This window comes from Hyposmocoma kahamanoa, unplaced genomic scaffold (genome assembly GCF_003589595.1).
Source record: "Hyposmocoma kahamanoa isolate Upper Pololo Valley unplaced genomic scaffold, ASM358959v1 279, whole genome shotgun sequence".
NCBI classification, from domain to species: domain Eukaryota; kingdom Metazoa; phylum Arthropoda; class Insecta; order Lepidoptera; family Cosmopterigidae; genus Hyposmocoma; species Hyposmocoma kahamanoa.
Window position 1 is genome coordinate 724,122 of NW_020653776.1, and position 24,294 is coordinate 748,415.

General features: G+C 35.2%; 1 protein-coding gene across 3 annotated transcripts in view; it reads right to left on the minus strand.

The window, feature by feature from the left end:
- Positions 1-24,294, minus strand: part of LOC113229131 (SH2 domain-containing protein 4B-like) — a 117,591-nt gene that overhangs the window by 65,922 nt on the left and 27,375 nt on the right. For 2 of the 3 annotated variants that reach the window (XM_026462628.1, XM_026462626.1), the window contains exon 2: positions 6,449-6,495. The gene's annotated coding sequence lies outside the window, so the exon portion shown is untranslated. Of the gene's footprint in view, positions 1-6,448; positions 6,496-6,899; positions 6,963-24,294 lie in introns of those variants that run through there. The other variant, XM_026462627.1, reaches the window with a different exon arrangement.

Sequence of the window (24,294 nt, forward strand, 5' to 3'; positions counted from 1 at the left end):
AAAACTCAGTTAAGTAATAAAAACTTTCACCAAATTAATACTTAATTCGCTTAATAGTTAGAGAAAACTGCAACATTAAAGTGCAGTACATATTACATAAAATAATTAGAGTCTAATTAGTAATTAATCTTAATATTCATGTGTTTAAATATTGTTAATGGTTGTAATTAGTAGAAAACGAAAGTTGTGCATGTCGAAATAATTAGTTTTAAATAATGAAAATAGTAGTAGATAACGTACTGTAAGCATCGCTCTTCAATTTTCAATTATTTCATTAAATCATTCCACCATCCCCTTTCGAGTGCCAACTTAGTGACTTTGTCACAAGATAGAGCGACATTTTGGTATCAAAAGCGTCATTTTAATTCTATTTAGCCATTTTTTTAATTAATTGGCGCTACGACAGAAAGTATTTAAAACCAAAAATAAAAATCTGCGACATGCACAGAAAAATTCGTAAGGTCTGGTGGTTCGTTCCGTACTTCAGTTGGGAGAGCGTCAGGCACGGTATAACGAGGTCGCTGATTCGGGTCTTTGAAGTTTGGGTCTTTTGAGAATTTTTCTTTATGTTCGATCTATTAATAATAATAATAATAATAAGTACTATTATTTTCACAACAATTACATTTTCCTAAGAAGCTACTGAAATAATTGTAACTTAAAAAAAGACCGCAAAAAATCATGGAATTACATTTATTTGCCAAGTTTTATTGAAATTGGTTACCGGAAAGTGCGCGAAACCCGATTCATCCCCTCGTTTGCCAGCCTTAGAGGTGTGTTCAAATTTAAATGTGACCAATACTGAGGTGCCCTCTATCCAACAAGAAAACAATCATCAAAATCGGCTAACTAATCCCAAAATACTCGTGTAACCTATAAGCAGAAAAGCATACAGTTGAATTGAGAACCTCCTCTTTTTTGAGGTCGGTTAATTTCTTTTTTAAGTCGGTTAAAAATAAATTACATTTTCATAAATGTACTGTAATGTTGGTGTAGGAATGTTAATCTCTTTAAATCTTCGTCGAAAACTTGTGGTGGGATATTTTCTTCAAATTACCCTCAATCCAACAAAAAAATTCTCATCAAATACGGTTCACAAATACCGGAGTTATCGCGTAAAATATACATACAAAAAAGTCGAACCTCTTCCTTTTCTTTATATAAATTTCTCTAATACGCAACATAATGTTATTTAAATTATTATTTCCCATTAAAATCGAATTGGAATACTTCTACTATACTCGTACTATTGACATGTTGCAGATGTTCATTTAGTTCTTTTTTCGCAGTGTACTTTCAACTTTCACGATGCTACCACCAAAACACGTTTTGTACAGTCGTACAAACACTTCGCATTAGCAAAAAACGAGCGCGTACATTGCGTAACGAATGTTACATATTGATATAAAATAAGAGATCAGATACTTATAATTGTAGTTTTTTTGTAATAGTACATGAAATACACAAAAGTCAACCTTTAACTCATATACTTGAAGGTGGAACATCGACCACGTCCTGAAAACCCAGAACGCTGGGAACATATCCGCTTTTAATGGCTAAACTTATTTCTTTTTTCTGTCATATCCAGTGAGTAGAGATTAATGGAGTAAGCTATTTACGATGTTTTGTCTAATATTTTTTCCGTCTTCTCATAACAAAACTCCTGCAACCACTTTTCTTATTTTTAAGTTCATACATATCATCATTTAATGCATATATATTTAGGGATTTGTTAATTTTATTATATAATCTTGAACTTTGTGTTATTAATTGTCAACGAGTGAAGGCAGTGAGGAATCGTTAGACATCACAGATAGGGAATCCTTGTCTTCTGCTAAGCGAGATGGGGTCGAGGGAAAGATTTGTACGACGGCGTAACACACATTTTAGTATATATAATTGCATCACTTTGAGAACCCCGGGTCTCTAGGCTTAAATAAGATGGTCTTCAACACCACTCTTTACACGTTCAAGTGCCAATAGACGAGTCCCCAAACTGGGATACAATAAAATATTATTGATTCGCACAAGCTGCGGTACACCAAAAGAAGCGTATCCGAGTTGACGCAGTGTCGCAGATTTTTGGAAACATAAATCAATTTTCTCACTCTTCCGCAAATATTATCAATTTCATGAATATTATGAAATTGCCCCAGTTAACTTTATCGTCGATTGTAATCCCCAGATTCCGAGCTTGACGGAGGATTGGAATTTGAAACATTGAAACGAAGGTAAGTAGTTTTTTTTTACATTGAGAGTGAGCAAATTTTTAGAAAGCCACACCATATCACAAGGCTCAAGGAAGCTTCTGCCCGCATTTTTGCCCTTTCCCAGTCCAAATCATAAACTAATGGCGCTGTATCGTCTGCATAAGTGAAGATTTCACAGTCTTCCAGGTTTAGCGAACACAGATCATTTATGTAGACCAGGAAAAGGGTGCTAATATGGGCCTATATATAAGGGCCTAATATGCTACCCTGTGGTATGCCAGATCTCGGTGGTTGAATCCTGATGCCATGGGTACGTCCGGATAGGTAATCTCGGAAAAGATCCAGAGCAATCCCACGTACACCAATTTTTTTCAGTTTTGTAATAAGGATAGGGACAGAGACAGTATCAAAGGCTTTAGGTATGTCCAGGAGTATTCCGTAGCAGTTGTGTTTATTATCCAATTTATTTATTAATGAACCCGTAAAATCAGCAACGGCGTCCTCCGTAGATACACAGGTTTTTGGCAATGACATAGTATTTATTAAGGTAATCTATTAAGTAATTATTTAAGACGCGCTCAAGTATTTTAGACGCTTAGTACAAAAATTGGAATATAATTAGATATTCTGTCTCTGTCACCACTGTTTAAGATTGGATGCACGATTGCCCTTTTAAGTGCACTCAGAAATACGCCACAGTTAATAGTCGGAAATAGGTAAGGTGGTACTTCCCTGGACGAACTCTTGTTGTTATTGTTTTAATCTTTTAGTGTGCAGATGAAAACGTATTAGTTCAAAATACTTTACGATAAAAGTTTGCATTTGCCGGTCGACAACGACAAATGTTGCTCATGGTGTAGGCACTCAACACATTAGACTACGCCAAAATAGAATAGAATAGAAAAATATTTATTCACGACTTACAACACAACATAAACACGTGTAAATTTAGAAAGAAAGAAAATAATTTTAATAATCAAATTAAAGTTAAAATTAAAATTAAGAGTTAAAAGTACGTAGGAAATAAAATAACATTAAAAAGGAAATATAAATAGTAAAAAAAAATTAATGCAAAAAAACAATGTGTGCTACCATGAAAAGGCTGAGACTCAGAGTAATGCCAGTCTGGAGACTGGCGCTAATATTCCTCGTAGATTCCGGCGTCGATTGGATCCCAAAATGACATTTCCGTTTCTTCTACACATGATACCATACGCAAAATATAGTGGACAATGTAATAGAAACGTTCTAATTTATATAAGGGATAATTGTATTGTAAATGTGCACTTTTTTAATAAACGTAATTTTTTTATGTTTCATATATATATTAAATGTTCCATGTATATTACTTATCTACGGATAAATTCTAAATGAACTGCATTCAAGGTGACACTGTCATTATGTTTAAGCATACTAAATTAATATATGGTATTTAAAAATAGTATATATCTTTTGATATTGATCTCCTAATAAATCTTGGTTGCGTCCTCCATTCAGTATGTTAGGTTAGGTATATGAAAAAGCAGAAGCCAATTTGCTTACGTTTCTGAACATGTTTTCAGGACAAGTTATATAATAATTAATATAATATTAGTATAGAAAAATAATCAACATTTATTGGATCCCAAATTTTTCCCAAATGTACTTAGTTTTAAAAATAAGTAACTAAATTTTATTTTTAATGAAAAATCTATCAAAGTAAATCTATACACATAAATTTTTTTTTGCGTTCAGAGCAAAAGTTTTTTTTTGAGTTCAGAACAGATTAAAATATCCATTTGATTTAATTTGTTTTATGTCTCAGAGAAAGAAGATCAATCATTAAAACAGATGACCGTTTAGATTTTTTGTCTGTTGCTTTTGCAAATTTAAAATGATAAGCGTTATGTCAATGTGTCACATAATCGATGCTTATTTTTAAATTATTATCGTGATGCTTATTTCATTGAATACTCCATGCTATTCACATATTTTTTTGTGAAAATACTTCACTAGTTTTATTATTTTTATTAATAAAAAGTTCCTTCGGTCTGACAGAACACTAACCTCCGTTTGTGCCATACCGGGCGATAGATCGAAGGAATTTTTCATTGTGTTCGAACTTTGCATTTAATAATTATATCATGTATATGTATGTCGTCGGGGATAGTGCAAAGCCGCGTAAGTAGCTTAAAAGGCGCGTATTTACACGAATCCAAATTTTACAGGAGATGGTTAATTGACCAACAAAGTATGAACGTTTTCTTAGTATGGACATGCCAATCTCGTCATCAATTAATTTTTTTTAGTGTTTATTTTCTCAACATTCCAAAACGTGGTCTGTCTCATGTTTATTTTTTAAATTGCTAGTGTTTAAATACGTAAGTGCCTATAGCACCACAACTACAATATTAATTTTACTTATTAGGAAATAATATTTTTTTTAAAAGAGCAATCCCTAGAGTTTCTTGCTCATTCTTCTCCGGGAAGTCAGCATAGTGAACGAAAATAAGCTTAAAAATTACGTTTTTAAGGGTAAATTTATTTTACTTATGGAATGAGTGATTCTTTGATTTTGACTCTCTTACGCCCTCATCCAATATTGCCTTCTACGTTGACTTTATAGACCTCTTTTGATGCTCTACTTTTGTTTATCCGCTCCTTGTTCCCTAACCACCTTAAATACCTTCCTATAGGAAATGAATCAATTTTTTTCATCTAAATCACGTATATTTGTTTTTCAAACTAACCAATAATTTGACTGGACTCGAACCAGCATCTTCGCTCTTATTAACAGACCGAGTTGAAGGTATTGTTTTTATCGCATTTTTATTAGTAAAATTAGGCGTTGCAAATGAATTGTTTTACATACCAAAACCGAACAATACAAATTTTAACAAATATGCATTGACTAGTTACGTTAAAAAGCACATGCGCATTAGTCCTGCGCACGCGCTTTACTGATAGCGACATTGTGTTTCGTAACTGGAGCGGAAAGGAAAATTATACCGCCATGGTTTATCATAATCAGTAGTCGTATTGTACGGTGACAACAAGGTTATAGTTCTTATTTGTTACCCAACTTACTAAAAATAGGGTTCTAAAATCTGACTGTCAACCGTGACCACGGGACCTGTAAAGGACCCGAAACGTTGGTTTGTTTCAAACAAACATAAAAAATCATTTCCTATGTACAACAATTGCGAAAACCTAAGAACTCGATATGTACTTTTTGTTATAACACCAAGTAACGGGATGAACAAGTCGTGCACCTGGTATTAGGCGACACGCCAGTCCGTGCCGTTCAGAGCTTCATCAATTTTTTGGATCGTAATGGTTCATACGCTACGTACTGAATCGATCCACAGGTCGGATCGTATGTTCTTAAATCGATCTCATAAAAATCCTTTCAAAATCAATTCCGAACAAAAAAATGTTTACAGCCTTTTTGGCGTCAGTCGGTTACGATGGCACAGAAGTAACGACAATCGCCAAATATTGTAGACTTATTGTACTTAGATGTTGCCAAACTGCTTTTCTTGCCGGTCAATATAAAATAGGGGTTCAAAAATAGACTGTTTGTTTAAATTATGAATACGATCTAGACGATTCGATTCGCCTTAATGTTGAACTTGAACCGATCTTCATGAAAATCGAATCGTAATGTACATCCCTAAGTTGTAAAGTCCCATGTGCCGGTGTTACGGAAATCGGAAACAATGACGGTACCACAAACACCAAACCCGAGACCCAGCCGGGGATCGCACCACTAGACCACGAAGGCCGTCAGCACTTACCCGTGGCTAAAGGAAATATTTAGTAGAAAGAAAGAAAGGCGCTTGTTTGTGTGCCAATTGACACTATAGAAAAAAACAAAACTAAAAATGAGAAAAAGTAAAAAGGAAAACAAAAGAAGAAAAAATAAAATAAAAGTAAGATTATTTACAAAAACAAAGCAATGTCTCCTCTCTTTCAGTACGTCTTATAACAAACTTCATATGCTACAAAACATTTTCCGTTCTATATACTATAGAATACCACTAAGTTGAAGAACAAAGTCCTTGGGGCGCTTTCAAATTAGACGCTTATAGAAGCACTGCAGTAGCGCCACTGTGGCGTTCATATAATATTTAGAAGCGCAGTTGTAGCGCCACTGTCATGACTCGCGCGCGCCACTTTTGCAGTCGCAATTAGTGAACTATAAATTACTATAGCGCTACAGACGCGCGGCTAACATAAATAATAAATAATTCGCTTACCTGTTATGACTCCCAGGCTACAAAGTCTTGTCGAATATCATCAACACCTGGAAAAATACAAAAGGATATTTAAAGCATATTAAAAAAATCAAAATAACTGTTAGCGTTATTTTTTTGTAACACCTTTGTTAAAGTACATAGAATATAAAAAAAAAATTCTACTCCTGTACTTCTTCTACTTGTCTGTCAATTATAATTTCATAAACCACATCATGAAGATATTCTTTTTAGTTCTGAATCAAAATTATATTGTCTATAGTACTCGCCACTGAGCTAAAAAATTCAAGTTCAGAACTAAAGTGAGTTTCAAAAAAAGATCGTCGTATTTTTGCTAATTCAAATATCAATTAGGACGCTACTCAAACGCTATACTGCCTCCTGATTGGTTATATTGTCCTAAAAGTCTTGCGCCATAAATGTATATAAAAAAATTATTGGTTAAAATATGTACTTAGCCAGTTCTATTCCGTCTCCTTGGTTTTGTTTTGTACCGTTTGCTTGGCCTTCGTCTAAACATATGAAGAGGCTGTATGATGTAACTTTTGCCTACCCTAATAAATGGGTTAAAATGGGTACCTATATACTAAATCTAAGGCTAAAATTTATTAAAAAAATTGCGTTTGTTGCTATGGATTGTTAATAAAATATACATTACTTAACCTATATGGTTGTGTTTCATAATTTTATTTACTCGTAGAAAAAGTATTGTATAATTAGGTTTTTTCATTGTCATTATATAATTAGGTCTTAAAATCTCGTACTTATTACTTAGGCCACGAGGCATAGCCCTCAACCCTCAATAAGCAATGATTGCATAAAATGCTATTTCGCAACCTGGTGTAATAAGGCCATATCTGCGAAACTTACTTATCAAGAGAAAAAATTAAAAATTCTACGCACGAAATTAGTCGACAACTTTTTTATGCTTAAAAATGAAAGTTATAAAATTTAACATAAATCTGTTTCATATAGTTTTTATTACTTCATGACTCGTGTAATAATTTCTTAAAAGCAAAAACATCTAGCTTTTATGATATCAAGCGACGGGACAAACAATTCATTCGCCTAGTGGTAAGCCACACGACTGTCCATAGCAGATATAAAGCCACTGTGAGCTTTAAGTGGCAAATATCTGAGGGGCACTACCATTGCAGGGCAGTGAAGAAGAACAAGAAGAAGTCCACCAGCCGTAACCAATGTGGCACAACACCGACAGAACCGAACCTGCTGCGTCCGCCATACCGACGATGCTGCTGTACCTGTCGCGACTGCATTACTCCACGAAGTCTAAGGAGATACTGTATACATCAGATATAAAGCCAAATACACTCTGAGGGTCAAGCGGTTGGAGTCCCGCCATAAAGTGAACTTCTATTCGTTTGTGGTGTGAATACCGACCGAACATCTATCGACCTTCATGAAAGAAGAAAGTGCAATATATGTAGATTAGTTATTTAGTTTATTTATTGTTATATTATATTGTATGTATGTTAGACCTTAAAGTATATATTACATGGGTCATGTGGCCTGAAATAAATGTCGAAATTAATTAGAATACGAATAGAATACAAAACAAATGGGAATATAAATACGACATTTAAAGGTTACAATTGTTCCACCTAGAACTGAGTACGTAGACCTACTGGCATAATTGATTTCGCCACCACCTTTACTCTCTAAAACCGGAACCCAATAATGTGAGCATTACCTAATGCTTGGCGGCATAAATAGGTAAGGTGGCAGTACTTCCCTGGACGAACTCTTTCACAAGAACATTTACTACCACTAAAATCTCCTAAGGCTCAATTTATACTGCAGCGGGACGGAATAGAAGCGAATTTTTGTAACGATATTGTACATAGCATAATGAACTTTATGTTCAATTGTGGAACGTACAAACTAGATACGAGCCAAAATTTTCCGCGGAATGCGCGAGCATGCATTTCCGCCGCAATATAAATTGAGCCTTAGAGGAGAACCGTGGCCAACTATGGGACATGGTTAGAGTAGGCGCAAACTATTGCCATTTCAGTTATTAGTATTTGAAAACTATATTTGCCGTCTCTTTCACTCTTACAACAATGTATTTTCGAGGCAGCACCTTTCGGACAAACGGACTACGTTTAAATATATATACATTTGTAAATATTATATTATATATGATATATATGTAACACAACTTAGGTATTGCATAAACGTCTTTGCAATTCATATCGTGTGCCTTACTTTCCTCCACTTGTTACGGATTGTTCATCAATACGCTACTTGAATTTAACTTAATAATTGTAAAGTTTCGTAAAGAAAAACTATTTGAAGATTTTTTCTAGTGAATACCGCTCGTCCGAGCACAAGTTACTGAACAAAAAGATTAAAAATAACAATTACAAAAAGTAAAAGTCATTTAATGCGTAATTTAATGTAGTAATTATGACTGACTTAACCGTGAAGGCAAACCTTGTGATGAAACCTGCATGTCGAAGATTGTGTACAAATTTCTTAAAACACTTGAGAAACACCTTAACCCTCACGGAGCTATCTTTTACAACTGGTTGGCGGACTGTGACACTTTCGTTATCAAACAGAACGACTCATCCGAAGAACAAAGTCCGATGTGATTATTAGCAAAAAGACAATAAGTACGTTACGACAATAATTTCGTTATTCACACTAAGACCTACGTAAAAGTGTTTTGAAAATTTATACATCTTATTTCGTTTCGGAAATATAAAATCGTACAACGGTCGATCTGACATCCACAGCGAAGAAGAACGAATGAAATGTACTATGTCCTGAAAACAGGTAGTCCTGCACATAGATCTTTGGTCTACGGATGAGCCAAATAATTAACACCCGTATACTACTTCAAAAATTGCATATATAAGTCAACTGAAACAATTTCTTACAATGAAAAGTTTATTATAGTATAGCCGAATACTTTGACGATAAAATAATTAAATAACAAATGTTTTAGTTTTCTTTTAGTTTTGGATACAATCTGTAATATTAATAAATCTTTGATATTAATGAATGTGAATTGGTATAATTTATCATATTGGGACAGTTGCAATTAGAGATGTTAATGCATGCGTACGTGCTTATGATTTTGTGTGTTAGTATGTAATTTTAAATAACCATATTAAATTAAATTAAACTTCATTATTAAAATATAATATTGTCAAATGTTGTATGAAAATCAGTAGTGGCGCAGGCTACAGCGTTTCTATAAGCGTCTAATTTGAAGACTTCTAATTCAATGAAAACTTCAAGAACGCCTGAACTTCGTATTTGGTGTAACGTTTGCAGTGCAATTCAGAGCTTTAAATCGCAAAGACCTTATGCCCACTGCCACTGCGCCCGTCGCCCCGAGACATAAGTTGACAAGTCCCATGTGCCTGTAATTTCACCAGCACCCTAACACTTCTAAACTAGAACGCAGTAATGTTCACATTACTGCTTGGCGGCTGAAATAGATAAAGTGGCAGTGCTTCCCTGAACGAATTCTTTCACAAGGAGCTCTACTGCAAGTCTCTTTCATTCTTTCTCTCATCTCTATGTTTTTCATCAATGTACAACTTTAGAAAGTAATAGTCCCTTATTAGTAATAAAATGCCATTTGCATTACACTATGGTAACCTTCGTAAATATTCTTATCAAAGAACGTATTTACCTTTCATTTTCATTGTTTGAAGTTCAAGGATACCTACATGAAACTGAAATTATGTTGATAAAATATATAGTTAAACATTGCAAATGTAACTCTACACAGTTGAGATAAGCCTGAAAATTGTGGTATTGCTAATGCAAAGAATAGGGTGACCAGGCGTTTTGTTTTTGTCAGAACTTTTCAAGTTATTTACTGCGTGTCAAGTTTGGCGCGGTATGCGCGGACGCAATAACTACACGCACTTGTGCCTCGCCGACGACGACGGTTACTATGACTTTTTTTAAGGTACTCGTACTACATGAACGGCACGGACGCCTTTTGTGTAAATCTTGCGCCTAGTACATCTTTTGATATTGTTTTTTATCTATTTTTTATTCCAAATCATGGCCACGCCACCGTAACATACACGTCATATCTCACCGCTTGTTTGATCAGCCTAATTAACACATCTTTTAAAATGCGTAGGAGTTTTGGATCATGTTTTAATACTGTCTTTGTTATCAACGTCAAAACAAGTTTGTTTTTGAAATTATTGTTTTACTTACACAGAAGTGACGCTAAACAAATGTTTGGAAAAATATTTTGAAATTCATGATATCCTCTGTTAGGATTCCATTCATTTTATTGGTATAGGTCAGATTTTTTATCTGTAGTTGTTTTTGTAGGTATAGTGTAAAGAATTTTAAGTGCCTCAAGGGACTTGTCATAAGCTCACAAGTCCCTTGAGGTTGCTTTTATTTGATATTTTTATGTCTCAGTGGTAATGCCCCTAATATCTATGCGATTCAATGCTCTAAGTGGCACTGCTAGTGTTATGTATAGGCGTGTCGCTTACCACCTGGCGCACGACTTGTTTGTCCCATCGCTTGGTATTATAAAGAAACTTGATATTTGGTATACTATGAGAATGTTATGACTCATAAATAATTCGAAACATTAAAAAACTGATCGGGTATGCAACCGTTCTTTAGCACATACGCTCGCCCAGGCGACCGAGTTGCCCAAAAGAAAAATGATAAACGCTTTCCCCATTCAACCTAAATATTGCGCATATTCAATAATTATGGGCAATCCAATGAACCCTTAAGACGAGGCGCCGGAGACAGACTGTTTTGATAGATCAAACGGTTTATGTATTTACTATTAAATAATGGGCTTACAAAAAACATATAATACACTTTAGGATATTGTCTAAAGAAAGTGCTAATCATTTACACGATAGGATGTACTTCACCCGATCATATAAAGCTGAAAACAAGCTAGAACAAAAGTCTAGAAGAAATTATTTAAGAATAAAATATCTATAATTTGTCTCTATAGTCTTCATGTACTACAGAGAACCTGCTAAATTTTGATTTTCAACTGAATTCTTGTTGGTTATTACGACTCATCCGACACGCAAAATAGGCGCCTTGACGTCGAGTTGCGGACACTAGCCCGTTACACCAAGTACCAAGTACCAAGTACGACTCATCCGAAGAACACAGTTTGATGTGATTATATAACGAAAATATGATAAATACATAATCTCGTTATTTAAAATAAGGCCTATCTATAGGTGTTTTAATCATTTTGTATCTTATTTCGTTTCGGACATATAAAATCGAACACTGGTCGATCTGATATCCACAGCCAAGAACAACGAACGAAATGTAGAATGTTCTGAGAATACACGTAAGCAGTCTTGCACATAGGCCTTTGTTCTACGAATGAGTCGATTAAATTCACGTTTATCCCAAAATATTTTTTAACAAATCGCCATCGGGCACTTGTCGACGATGGATCTGTGCCACATTTTGTCCGCTTGTTCTTATTTTATTCATATTAATTTTCAGCGCGGGTGTTGCGGGACGCGAGAAGCACAACTCCCCTACAACTCACCTCCTAAAATGTAGGCACGCCTTGACATACCTCGCCTTAACAAGTTTGTATACTACATAGTGTGAACGCGTTATTATGCAGCTGTTTGCCACATGACGCTTTCATGTGTAATTGTATCTATGAAATAAAGATTATTTAACTTTGACTCTTTAGTAAGAAATCGCTAACCACGAAACCTAAAGTCTTTACATAGCCGAGTGTCCACATATTTTCGAAATATTTCTGTGCACCACTTTCGACAACCACGTTGTTCCAATACTGCAAATGTATCATAATAGCACAGTGTTCTTGAATATGATATTTCCATACACACATTTTCACTTCTTATCGCTTTATTTCTCTTATCAAACTGTTTACCTACACGGTGGATGATAAATTCATCTCATAACCAAGGACTTGACGGTTAGTCAATGGGAGAATTTATATATGAATATGTTAGCATGCCGTTGACATACTATTGGTTTTTTAATTCATACTATTCCAAGAGTCATACTAGACCATGTTGGTCTAAGTTTCAACTCTGTAGAGAGATATGGTGAAGACTAAAGTCAAAGTCACGTCTTTCAAGAGTTATAAACCTCCTTCGACGTTCCTTGTGAAAGAGTTCGTCCAGGGAAAAACTGTCACTTTATTTATTTCTACCGCCAAGCAGTACTGTGAGCATTACTGCGTTCCGGTTTTGAAAGGAAAGGGTGCTGGTGAAATTACAGGCACACGGGAATTGTTAACTTTCTTACTAACTTAACTCTCAGATCTTGTGATTTAAAGCTCTGAGTGGCACTGCAAGTGTTATGGACAGGCGTGTCGCTTGCCACGATTTGTTCATTCTATCACTGTGTATCATAAAAAATGTAAACGTTCTATTTAACTCCACAACATGAAGAACGTGCAAATATATCATATAAGCCTTTATAAACAATGACCGCATGCCTTTTGACGGATGTTGTACTTTTTTTTTAATTTACTTATTTCGAATTATTTTTAATCCCTGCCCATTTTTAAATCAACGCGTAATTGATAAAATTTGCGTTGGTTACCGGGTAATTAAAGGTCATAGATGCAATTTCCATCACTAATTTATAAAAAAATATGGGTTTTTCTTAAATAAGGTAAACATAGGAAATGAAACTATTTTTCCGGATTTAAATCGCGTATATTTGTTTTTTCAAACAAACCGACGTTTCGGGCTCTTTACAGGTCCCATGGTCACGGTTGACTGAGGTGGTACAGTCTTCAACCAGTTATGTCTAATATTGATGCAAACCACCAGTAACCTACCAGTAAAAGACTGCATTGAAATTGTACGTAGAAAGCTGAGGGAACATAATATGTCCATTGAATACGCAGAATTATTAGAACACTGCCTAACATCAGGCTATCTATTGTGGAATAATGAATTCTACCTACAAATTGACGGTATAGCGATGGGCTCCCCGGTATGTCCCGTTGTTGCCGATATTTTCATGGAAGACTTCGAGGAGCGAGTTTTACCCATGGCCTCAGCTAGGCCGAAGATTTTCAAACGGTACGTTGATGATATTTTCACAATATTACCTAAAGATAGCATACCTTCTTTCTTGGACCATCTTAATTCTTTTAGTACTAAGATCCAATTTACTATGGAACAAGAGAATTGTGGTGCTTTAGCTTTCTTAGACGTTTTAATTAAAAGAAATCATAATAACACCTTAGGCCATACTGTATTTCGAAAGAAAACCCATACAGATAGGTATCTCAATGGTAATTCCCATCACCATCCTAGCCAGTTAGCTACCGTGGGCAAATCTTTGTTTCAGAGAGCATATGGTGTCTGCGACAGTAATCATCTGGCAGGGGAACTTCAGCATATAAAGCAAGTCCTACATGCGAATAAGTTGAAGATTCCACGCCAATGCCGCAGGCCCCGTATGAAACCACTAACAGTTGAGCGAAGACCTGCCATCTTACCTTACGTGAGAGGTATTACAGACAAGATCGGAAGAGTCCTCAGGCGTGCATCTATCAAGACCTATTTCAAGCCCCTGAGGAAGATTTCTCAGTTCCTGAGACCCGTGAAATGTAACATCCCCTTACAGGATGCAGGAGTTTACAAGCTTGACTGTGAGTGCGGTCTCTCTTATATTGGACAAACAAAGCGAAGTATTCGTACCCGCGTCAAAGAACATATAGCTGATGTCAAACACCGTCGCGTAAACAAGTCTGCAGTCTGCGAGCATGTCATGGATAAACCTACACATTCAATGAAGTTTGACAAACCCCAGGTCCTTGCAAAAGAAGTCCGTTATCTACCCAGGATGCTGCGAGAGGCCATTGAAATTTAAAAACATCCTAATTTCAACAGGGAAGATGGTTTCTCCGTACCACCAGTTTGGGATCCAGTATTTCCAATGATGAAAAATCCCAAACAGACATAAGACTGCAGTACTAATTAATATGTTTTATTTTATTTTAATTTCTATTAATAATTAATAATAAATTGAACTTAATAAAAATTCATTCAATAAAATAATTTGTTAAACTTAATATAGCGTAAATTGGAATGGTTTCTTTGTAAAATTAAAAATAAGGTATTTAATTAACAACGATTGTAACTATAATGAAAAAATAGGGTGGTCAATATTAGACATAACTGGTTGAAAACTGTACCACCTCAGTCAACCGTGACCATGGGACCTGTAAAGGGCCCGAAACGTCGGTTTGTTTGAAAAAACAAATATACGCGATTTAAATCCGGAAAAATAATTTCATTTCCTATGTGTAACAATCGCGAAAACCTAAGAATTCGATAAGGTAAACATTTTACCATTATCCACTTACAACTTGAAAATGCAATTATATAAAAAAATTAAATGATGAATAATTCATTAATAACCGCCTACGTCCTAACGATTACCATGCTGGACTGCCACGCAGAGGCCCCGGGTTCCATTCCCATATGTTTAAAAAGATAATATACTGGCTATTTGGCAAATGGCTCTTCGTTATCTGTGTGCAATAAACTGGTCCTTATGCCAGTGTGGACCTATGGTATCCAGCTCTGGGGCTGTGCCGCAAAAATCAATATACAGACAATACAATGCTTTCAAAATATATCATTGAGGACAATTATGGGTGCTCCTTGGTATATACGAAATGAGGATCTGCATCGCGATTTGTTTATAGAGCCCGTAGATGCATAGGGCGCACTATAAATTTCCGAAACGGGCCACTTACATAAACTATATCTAAAAAGTAATTACAACATTTGAAATTGGAACTCTTTGGCTGTAGAATAAAATTTATTTCATGTGACTGTCACTTGTTTTTACAGTGGCGCCATTTTAGAAATTGGTTGTCTACATCACCATGAATTTAACTCGTGAAAATTGTCGTAGTATGATTTTCTACGACTTTAAGTGTAAGTTAAGAGCTCAGCGGAGCTTCACTCGGCTTCAAACTGCGATGAAGCACCATGCAAGACGACTATTTATAGCTGGTTTGCAGAATTCAAGCGCGGTCGCGTGAATCTCAGTGACGAATTTTGTGATGGTCGCCCGTCCACTGATGTGAACAACAAAAACATCGATGCTGTGCGCCATATGATCAAAACAGACAGGCATGTGACATACCATGAGTTTCGAGCATGTTTAGGCATAGGCATGAGTCAAATACAATCAATACTACACAAACATTTGGGTGTGAAAAAGCTGTGCTCTCGGTGGATCCCACACAATTTAACTGAGGCTCAAATAACGGATCGCGTCACTTAGTGCAATGCCATGCTTACCAGATTTAACGAAGGGACGTCAAATTTGGTGTGGGACATGTGGAGTAACTGGTGACGAAACATGGATTTATAGTTACGCTCCCAAAACAAAGCAGCAATCGAGCGTAAGGGTCTTTCGAGAAGTGCAGAAACCAACCAAATTGGCGCGCCTGCAAAGTGCCTCTAAGCGGATGATTGCTTCTTTTTTTAATAAAACTGGACACGTGGTTACTGTTGCTTTGGAGAATCGTTGTAGGTACCGTGAATAGTGATTGGTACACGACCATTTGTTTGACGGAAATTATTGACAAACTCCGTAAAAATAAACGATAACGCCGTATCATCTTGCACCACGATAATGCCAATTCTCATATGGCCAGACAGACAAACGAATTTTTGAAGATGAACGACGTTGACCTTATCAGCCATCGCGCGTATAGTTCCGACCGACACCTTGTGACTTTTATTTATTCTTAAAAATTAACGCGGTCAACGATTTCCTCACCTGAAGAGGCTGTCGAACAGTATGAAAAATATGTTTCAGAGATTGTCACGGAGGAGTGGCATAATTGTTTTCAAAATTGGTTAATTCGTATGAAAAAGTGAATTAACGCTAACGGAGAATATTTTGAGAAACAATAAATTCATTTCTGACCATTTATAGTATTTTTTTTTCTTATTCATTCCGAAAGTTTATACTCCCATGTAAAGTGATAAAAAAGTACGTTGAAGCTCACGAACATAGACTTCATCATCACCTCAACATAAAGGCTATACAGCTACTAGACTATACCAATATAGTGCGTAGACTACAAAGAACTAAACCTTTTGAGTAGTGTAGTTAAGTTTTAGTTAGGTAATAAAATAAATATTATTGCCAGTGGTAACTCGACTATAAACACATAAACAAAGTGTCTTCCCCTTAACTAATATTAAAATATATTTTAACGATAACTTTCTAAATAATGAATAGCAATTCTTCAGAAATTAAAAACAAAACAATCCGCCATTTTAGTTTATAAAAGATTTAAAAACACCATGTATCGGATCACAGATACAATAATATGTTTCATAATACATGCGCCGCTATTTTTAAATTAAATACGAAGTAACCAATTTCAATACACGGTCAAATAATTAAAGTATCTAATGACAACCAGTATAGAACAAAAAAGCGATCGTTATTGAAACAGGTACTTGATAAACATTCTAAAGGTTATTATACAAAAGAAAGCCATGAAAGAAAGTCTAATGGTCATTATTAAGAGTATTTAAGACATTGTACGCTTTGTTAATTTCTTTATTGGAACCTTTTTGACCGTGTAACGGTATTTCTCTACATTAGTAAAAACATAATACCTACAACAAAACAGTGGCAATTTAATAAAGAATATGATAACTAACAATGGTGCCAATGCAGATGTGTCACCGCTTTCTTAGCATCTAGGGGAATATGGTGGCAATACAACCATGGTTTCTGGTTACAGATATTCGAAATTATATTTTTACAATATTTCCAAACTTTCGGGATTTTTTCAGGAAACATTACCACTATTTGAAATTTTTCGGAAAATTACCCAACAGTATCAACATCTTTCAGCGTATCAACACGCATTATTGCTTATCGGTTAAGAGTCCTCAATATAATTAATATTTAGAAACAAAAAAGAATTAAAATAGAATTTAATAATAAAAAAACATGTCAGCTGGATCTACGACTCAGCTGCAGAGGAGGATAGAGAACATAGCTCATAACTGTCAAGAACATATTATGAATTAACTTAAGTACACTTGAGCAAACATTACAATTAAGAGACAATTAATAATTATAAATATTCTAGAACAACACAGCATATAAGACACAAATTAAACAATCAAATGTAATAAAAAATCTTCTATATTAGCCACATTTAATATATCATTACCTTTATTTAACGGTGGCAACCCGTGGAAGTTGCCCCTCGACTGAATTGCCTTGATTTGAATGGCTTTGATTTCTTAACTTAGATTTATTACACTTCATATAATTAAGCCACAATTAGTCAAAAGTCTATAATACAAACTAAATGAAACAACTTTTTGTCTTAGCGCCATCTGTGAGAAATCTATTTCTTCACTCAGCCAGGTACCTTTACAGCTACCAGTAACTAACTAGAGACGAGGCTATAATAATTGTAATTAACTTTTTTTATGTCAGGATGTTTCAACATCATGGTATTCAATTATTTTTTGTGAAATTACTCCGCTAGTTTGTTATAATTATTAATACGAAGATCGAACACTTAGAAGAAATTCCTTCGATCTGGCTGGATTAGAACCAACGTCTTCTTGCAAACCATGCCAGACCTGCCAGACAAGGTCCGCACCTTGCGAAGGACCTGAGTTGGCATAGCGTCTGGTACGGTTTGCTAGAAGACGTTGGTTCGAATCCAGCCGGATCAAAGAAATTATATTCTTAAATGTCAGGCATTCAATAAGCTTGAATAGATGAAACAATATGATATTTTATGTCTTTTATTTAAAATTTGTCTGCTAATTTCATTCGTAAAGTCGTAACCTCTCATCTGAAAAGTTGTCATTATGCAGAAGTGACCTTATTACAACAACGGTGCGAAAATATAGTTTTTAAATGTTTCGTTATCATTATTGACTTTCAATTAATCGACCAGTTTGTTGTCATAACTGTGAACACAAACCGAAATAAATTGTGGGTGTGGCTAATTTCGAAGTTTTATTTGCAATTACTTAAAATTACACTTATGATAAAAAATGTTTACTTTTTTCCAAGATACTAATGCGATATGAAATTTTATTTGTTTAATGATTTCATATTTTGTTTTAAAACAATTATTTTGTCTAAATAGCGTTGAAATTAAGTTACACAAAAAAATACGCGAACTCATAAAAAGTAATAACTAACCGGCTCCACATTTTTTTTTGCTCTACATTTTCGGCATCACATTGTAGACCTATGGTTTTCTACGTAATGTAAACGCTAACATGATGAATATTCCTTATTTGTAATGATAAACATGAATATTAGTAGAAATATTGCAAAAGTTGTCCAATATTTAACGGACTTAGTTTAAGTTAACAATTTTATAACATAAACTTACCTGACGAAAAAAAAGAACTCAAATCACTTTTCAAATTTAGAACACAGCCACTTCACTGTAAAATTTAAACGAACCAGAGACAAAACTTTTATTTCAAACTTTTCTCACTTGCCAGTTTAAAATTTAGAATTCGAATGCGAAAGCGCGTGTCTGCTCCGCGCTCTCCACGAGTCGACTGTCGTTTGTCGAGCGGTCGGAAGAGAATGCGGCGAGTGGTTTTATTCTACAAGTCATTCGACAATAATTTATTTGTGACTTACTTTTGCGTGCGAGTCTGATTCCGTCTGGAATGAAAAGCAAGTATGTAGTAATACAAATCGAGTATATCCGTCAATTGCATCGTAATTTGTGCAATTACCGCGTAAGTTAGTAGAAAACACTGAACTTCTAACGTTTGTATTTAGCTCTGGTGTAATGTGAACATCGAATATTTTAGCGTTCAGCATTTTAATTATTTGGAGCTTTACGCTCTTATTTAGGGACCTAATTTGTTTACACTCCTGCATTATGATAAACAAAAAGAAACATGAAAAAGAATCTAGTTAAGGAAGTTGATGTGCTCTAGTCTTTAACATCACTGAAATACGATGTAGAATCAATGTCCTCATCACATAGTAATTTTAATAATAGTAGAGCTCGGAGCTCTATTTTTCCGAAACACCTTTATAAAATAATAATGATATTATACTTGAGTCTCGTAGTGGCTTACAAGATTAATAAAAGTGACAAAAAATAAATTTACATTACAAGATAGAACATGATATTCTAGCTTTCAGTAGACTCCTTTTGTAAGACTTTATCTAGGCAAGCAGTAATGATTATTACTGCGTATCGTATAAACTACAGGTACATGGAACCTTTACGTGTCAGGGTAATGGGGGCAGTGACTATGCCCCTCAGATCTTTACAATTTAAAACTTTGAATGGCACTGCTACTGTTGTAGATAGGCGTGTCGCTTGCCACCAAACACACGACTTTCGCGTCCCGTTACTTGATGTCATAAATAAAACCTAGCTTCTTCCCATATGGTAAATTATATTTAATGTTTTAGATGTAGGTTAATAGGCTTTTTGTTGTATGTCATAACCGGCTGATAATGAACAAAACACCGCTTGGTTTGAGAATTGCGCCGCGGCATACTTCCGCCGAGCCGGCATATCACGACGCATGCGTTTATCACGACACGAACGCGCTCTTTGTGCGAGCTGCGCAAACGCAGCCAACAAGCTGCGAATGCAAAATGTTGTCTTGAATACAAAATTACAACTTGACAAACAAAAATTAGTATAAGTTAGCATTTTCATAGTAACTTGCGAAGTTATTAACTTTTTGGATTTTAAATTGTAGAATTTGAACTTTAGCCAAGTTACAGCAAATGCTGTTCTTTAGATAAATAGTCTTTGTTTATAAATTTTGAGGTTATTCCCAGAATTCAAGGGACTTACTGTATATACCCAATCAATGGTGGCATAACGGTGACCCAACGGTTTATACGGTGGGAGCTGGATGAGGAAGTCCCGGATTCGATACCCGGTAGAACCAAATTGGGAAATAAACTTTTCTAAATTGGTTCTGATCTACGTGTTCTGACAAGTGCGTGAGTGAATTTTGTTGTTCAAAGTACATGAAAACCCTAGTTTTGAGACCAGGCAGTTGGTGTAATCTCACATAATATCTTAGAATAAATCCTAATTCCCTTGAAGAGGCACCTACGTAACGGAAATGTTCTATAGTGTTGAAAAATTAACATTGAGTTTGTTAAAAATCAAAATCAAAATAATCTTTATTTCATAGGTAAGCATTATTACACTTGAAATCGTCACAATGGTTAAACTCTATCGCTCATTCGTAAGGCAGATTCCCCTGAGAAGAATGAGCAAAAAACTCTTGGGGTTGCTCTTTGTTAATAACGTTTGTACGCATTCAACATTTACAATATGTTTTTAGTTTTGCTTTCAAACATCAGAGATCAAGATTACCTCCATGAGCTACACGGGTTACTACCACGGATTTGTGTCATCCACGTCCGCAGAAGTTGTATAATAACCTTTAGTATAAAGTTTTTGTTTCACTATAGTTTTGAACCTCGTGAAAGGCAAATTTTGTATATCAACCGCAATCTTGTTATAGAAGCGTATACATTGCCCCTTAAATGAATTTATCACTTTGTGAAGACGACTATCAAGAACAGTTAGTTTATTTTCATTCCTCGTATTAATGTTATGTCTGTCACTATTTTTCATAAAGAGATTACTATTCCTCTTAACATAAATTACGTTTTCATAGATGTACTGTGACGCTAGTGTAAGAATATTAATTTCCTTAAACTTATCTCTCAAAGATACTCTGGGGTCCACATTGTAAATTGCCCTAACTGCACGTTTCTGCAGGACAAAGATTCTATTGATATCGGCGGCATTACCCCAAAGCAAAATGCCGTATGTCATTAAACTGTGAAAGTAGCTAAAGTAAACCAATCTAGTGGTTTCAACGTCTGAAAGTTTCCGTATTTTTTTTATCGCGTACACTGCAGAGCTGAGCCGTTATTTTTGGTCGAATATTGTATTAATTAATGAAAAACAAACAAATTACGACCTCACGCTTTGAGCCGTGTCAAGTAGAGAATTTGATTAGTTATTATTTAAAATAGAATCAAAGTACATTTGTATCTAACACGCTCCGAAAGCCTGTTATAGCACATTACAGAATCTTAACTATCAAATTACGCAATTAAATACGATCCTAAGGTCCCTCATATACAAGCGATTTATCGTTTCGATCGATCATTACGATAATCGTATCAATCCGTCGCTACTCCCTTGGCGTTCTACTTAATCGTTAACAACATAAACATACACTATCGAAACGATGGATCGTAAACACAAATTGTTCCGTATATGGTTCATAGTGCCCTTCCCACATAACCAAGAGGTTGACTATAAACAAAACTTGTGTAGAAAGATATCGGACTGTTCCGCATATGGCTCACCCGAGGCACTAGCCTCTCAAGAACCAGATGAAGTCAAGTAACAGAGGTCTGTGACAACCCCGCTGGCCGATCTGGGATCAGAACCCGAACTTTCCCGACTCGAACCCGAACACAGGTTATAGTGCCCTAAGGGTCGGTAGGGACGGTCATTATAATCAAAACTAATGTAGAAAGATAGATAATCAAAGCTAATGTAGAGAGATAGCTGTTCCGTATATAGGCGCCTTAATACCATAGTTCATGATTGTTTGTTTTTGTTATGCCACAAAACAAGGAACGTTACCAACGCTTCAGGAAATGCTGGTTGTATAATGCACATGCAGGTTTTGTTGCGTTGTTTCTTATCTCTTGACAACTTGCGTGTTGTTGTCGATGCGTTCATATGATGAACAAGATTATTTTAAATGGTAAAAGAAAACGGCGAACTTTTTTATGGTTTTTCGATAAGAGATCTAGCTATGCCAGTGTAAACTGACACATGATGCCATTAATGACCTTAGCAAAACTAGGTTTAACAAGTATAATGAGCAATGGCATCGTATGATTACCCCTACCAAAGCTTTACGGTTTTTTAACCTACATTTTCTTACCATTTCTCTCTTGACTAACTGTTGTAGGTAGCTATGGGTAGTTGAAAATGAAACTATATTTTCGTATCAAATCGCGTATATTTGTTTTTTCAAAACAAACCTAGGTTTTGAGCCTTTTATAAGCCCCATAACGGAAGACGTAAACGAGATTTAGGGTCGTATTCTAGAACTCTACTCAATGCTCAAGTCAGGATTGCACTGGAAATACAAGCACTGGAAATACGACCCTAATGGCAGGGACTTGAGTATGATTTCGAGCGCTTTAAACCATACTCAAATCCTGACTTGAGCATTGAGTAGAGTTCTAGAATACGACTCTTAGATCCGAAACAATAGTTTCATAAGACATAAGTTGACAAGTCCAATGGGTCTGTAATTTCACCAGCACCATTTCCCTTCAAACTGGAAAGTAGTAATGTTCACATTAATAAGAAAAGAAGCAAAAAAAGAAATAGGTAAAGGGCAGTACTACCCTGGACAAGCTCTTTCACAAGGAGCTCTACTACTGCTGTCTTTTGTTTACCTAAGTTTTACAATACCAAAGTCATATTACCAGCAGTCTGGGTTATCAGCTGACAGCTGACAAGTGCAACGGATGCGCCCGCGTTGTTTAACAACGGTGGAGGTCAACGCTCCGTTCTTATCAGGTTAGACTCATCTTAACACTAGTGTGAGCGTTAGGAAGATATTATTCACCTTTAGTTATACTTTTGTGGTTTTTCAGGAAACAATTTAAGATAACAATTTAATCTACGACTAATAATGTGACATTGTTTTTGAAATTGAATTACAGCGCGGGAATTCGCAAAACAACACAATGTAATCGATACAATATGTGCAAGCAATATATAGAAAACAAAATAAAAAAATATTTTGTATTTGTATTTGTACTTATACACTTAGAATAATAACGCATAGAATGATAGTTTCATATCAAACGAACTGTCACAAGTGAGGCAAAAATCAAGTTCATGTAGGCTAGTTTTAGTAGTAGGTTAATTTTCGGTTTTAGTGAATATTTATATAAAAATACATGTTGAAACGCGTTGCTTCCTTGTGGAATGTGATGTTAGTATCTATTTTATGTTTGTCTGACGTATTTTTACACTCATTTACCGCACATTTCGTCATTTTTAGCTAAAATTCTTGAGCTGTTCGCGGTGCAAGTTGACCTTGAGCACAGAAGGCCCGCCCGCTCGTGTAGGCTCTTTGGGCGCGCTTCAATTTGCCTCACTTAGCGTGTGCGGACTAGGTTTCTATGCGTTATTATTCTAAGCGTATACAGTTATTTGTAAAATATTAACAACTTCATATAACTATATTATTAACATCATAAACAACTATTTTTGTTCCATGATTTTTAATCATTCATCAGATTTTACTTTGGCAAAAAATTTAAATGTTTAAATAGGTCGCTCCAAACGGTGATAACTCTGTGCAACATGCAGGAGCGCGAGTGGGAGTCGTCCGGAGGACACTTGCACGTATGAAGTTACCACCTTGTTACCATTACACAGATCTAAAAAGTGTCAGATTTAAATTTATTGTTTGTAAAAAATCATGGATCAGAAGTTGTTGTTTATACTGTTAGTAATATAGTCCTACGAGATTGTAAATATTTTACAGTAACCCTGTATATACCAAAAGATTATGGTGTAGAAGACGGATGTCTAAACTAAAGTCCTCCCTTTGAGAAAATCAGTTTCATAGATAACTACTACACAACGATATGGTAATTAACTTCTTTGTTTAAGAGAGATTTGAATTAATTTAATAAACTACTAATAAAATTTAGTTGAATTCTCGTAATCGTTACATTCTGTCTATAAATTATGTTACTAGTGAAAATACGTGCAAAGA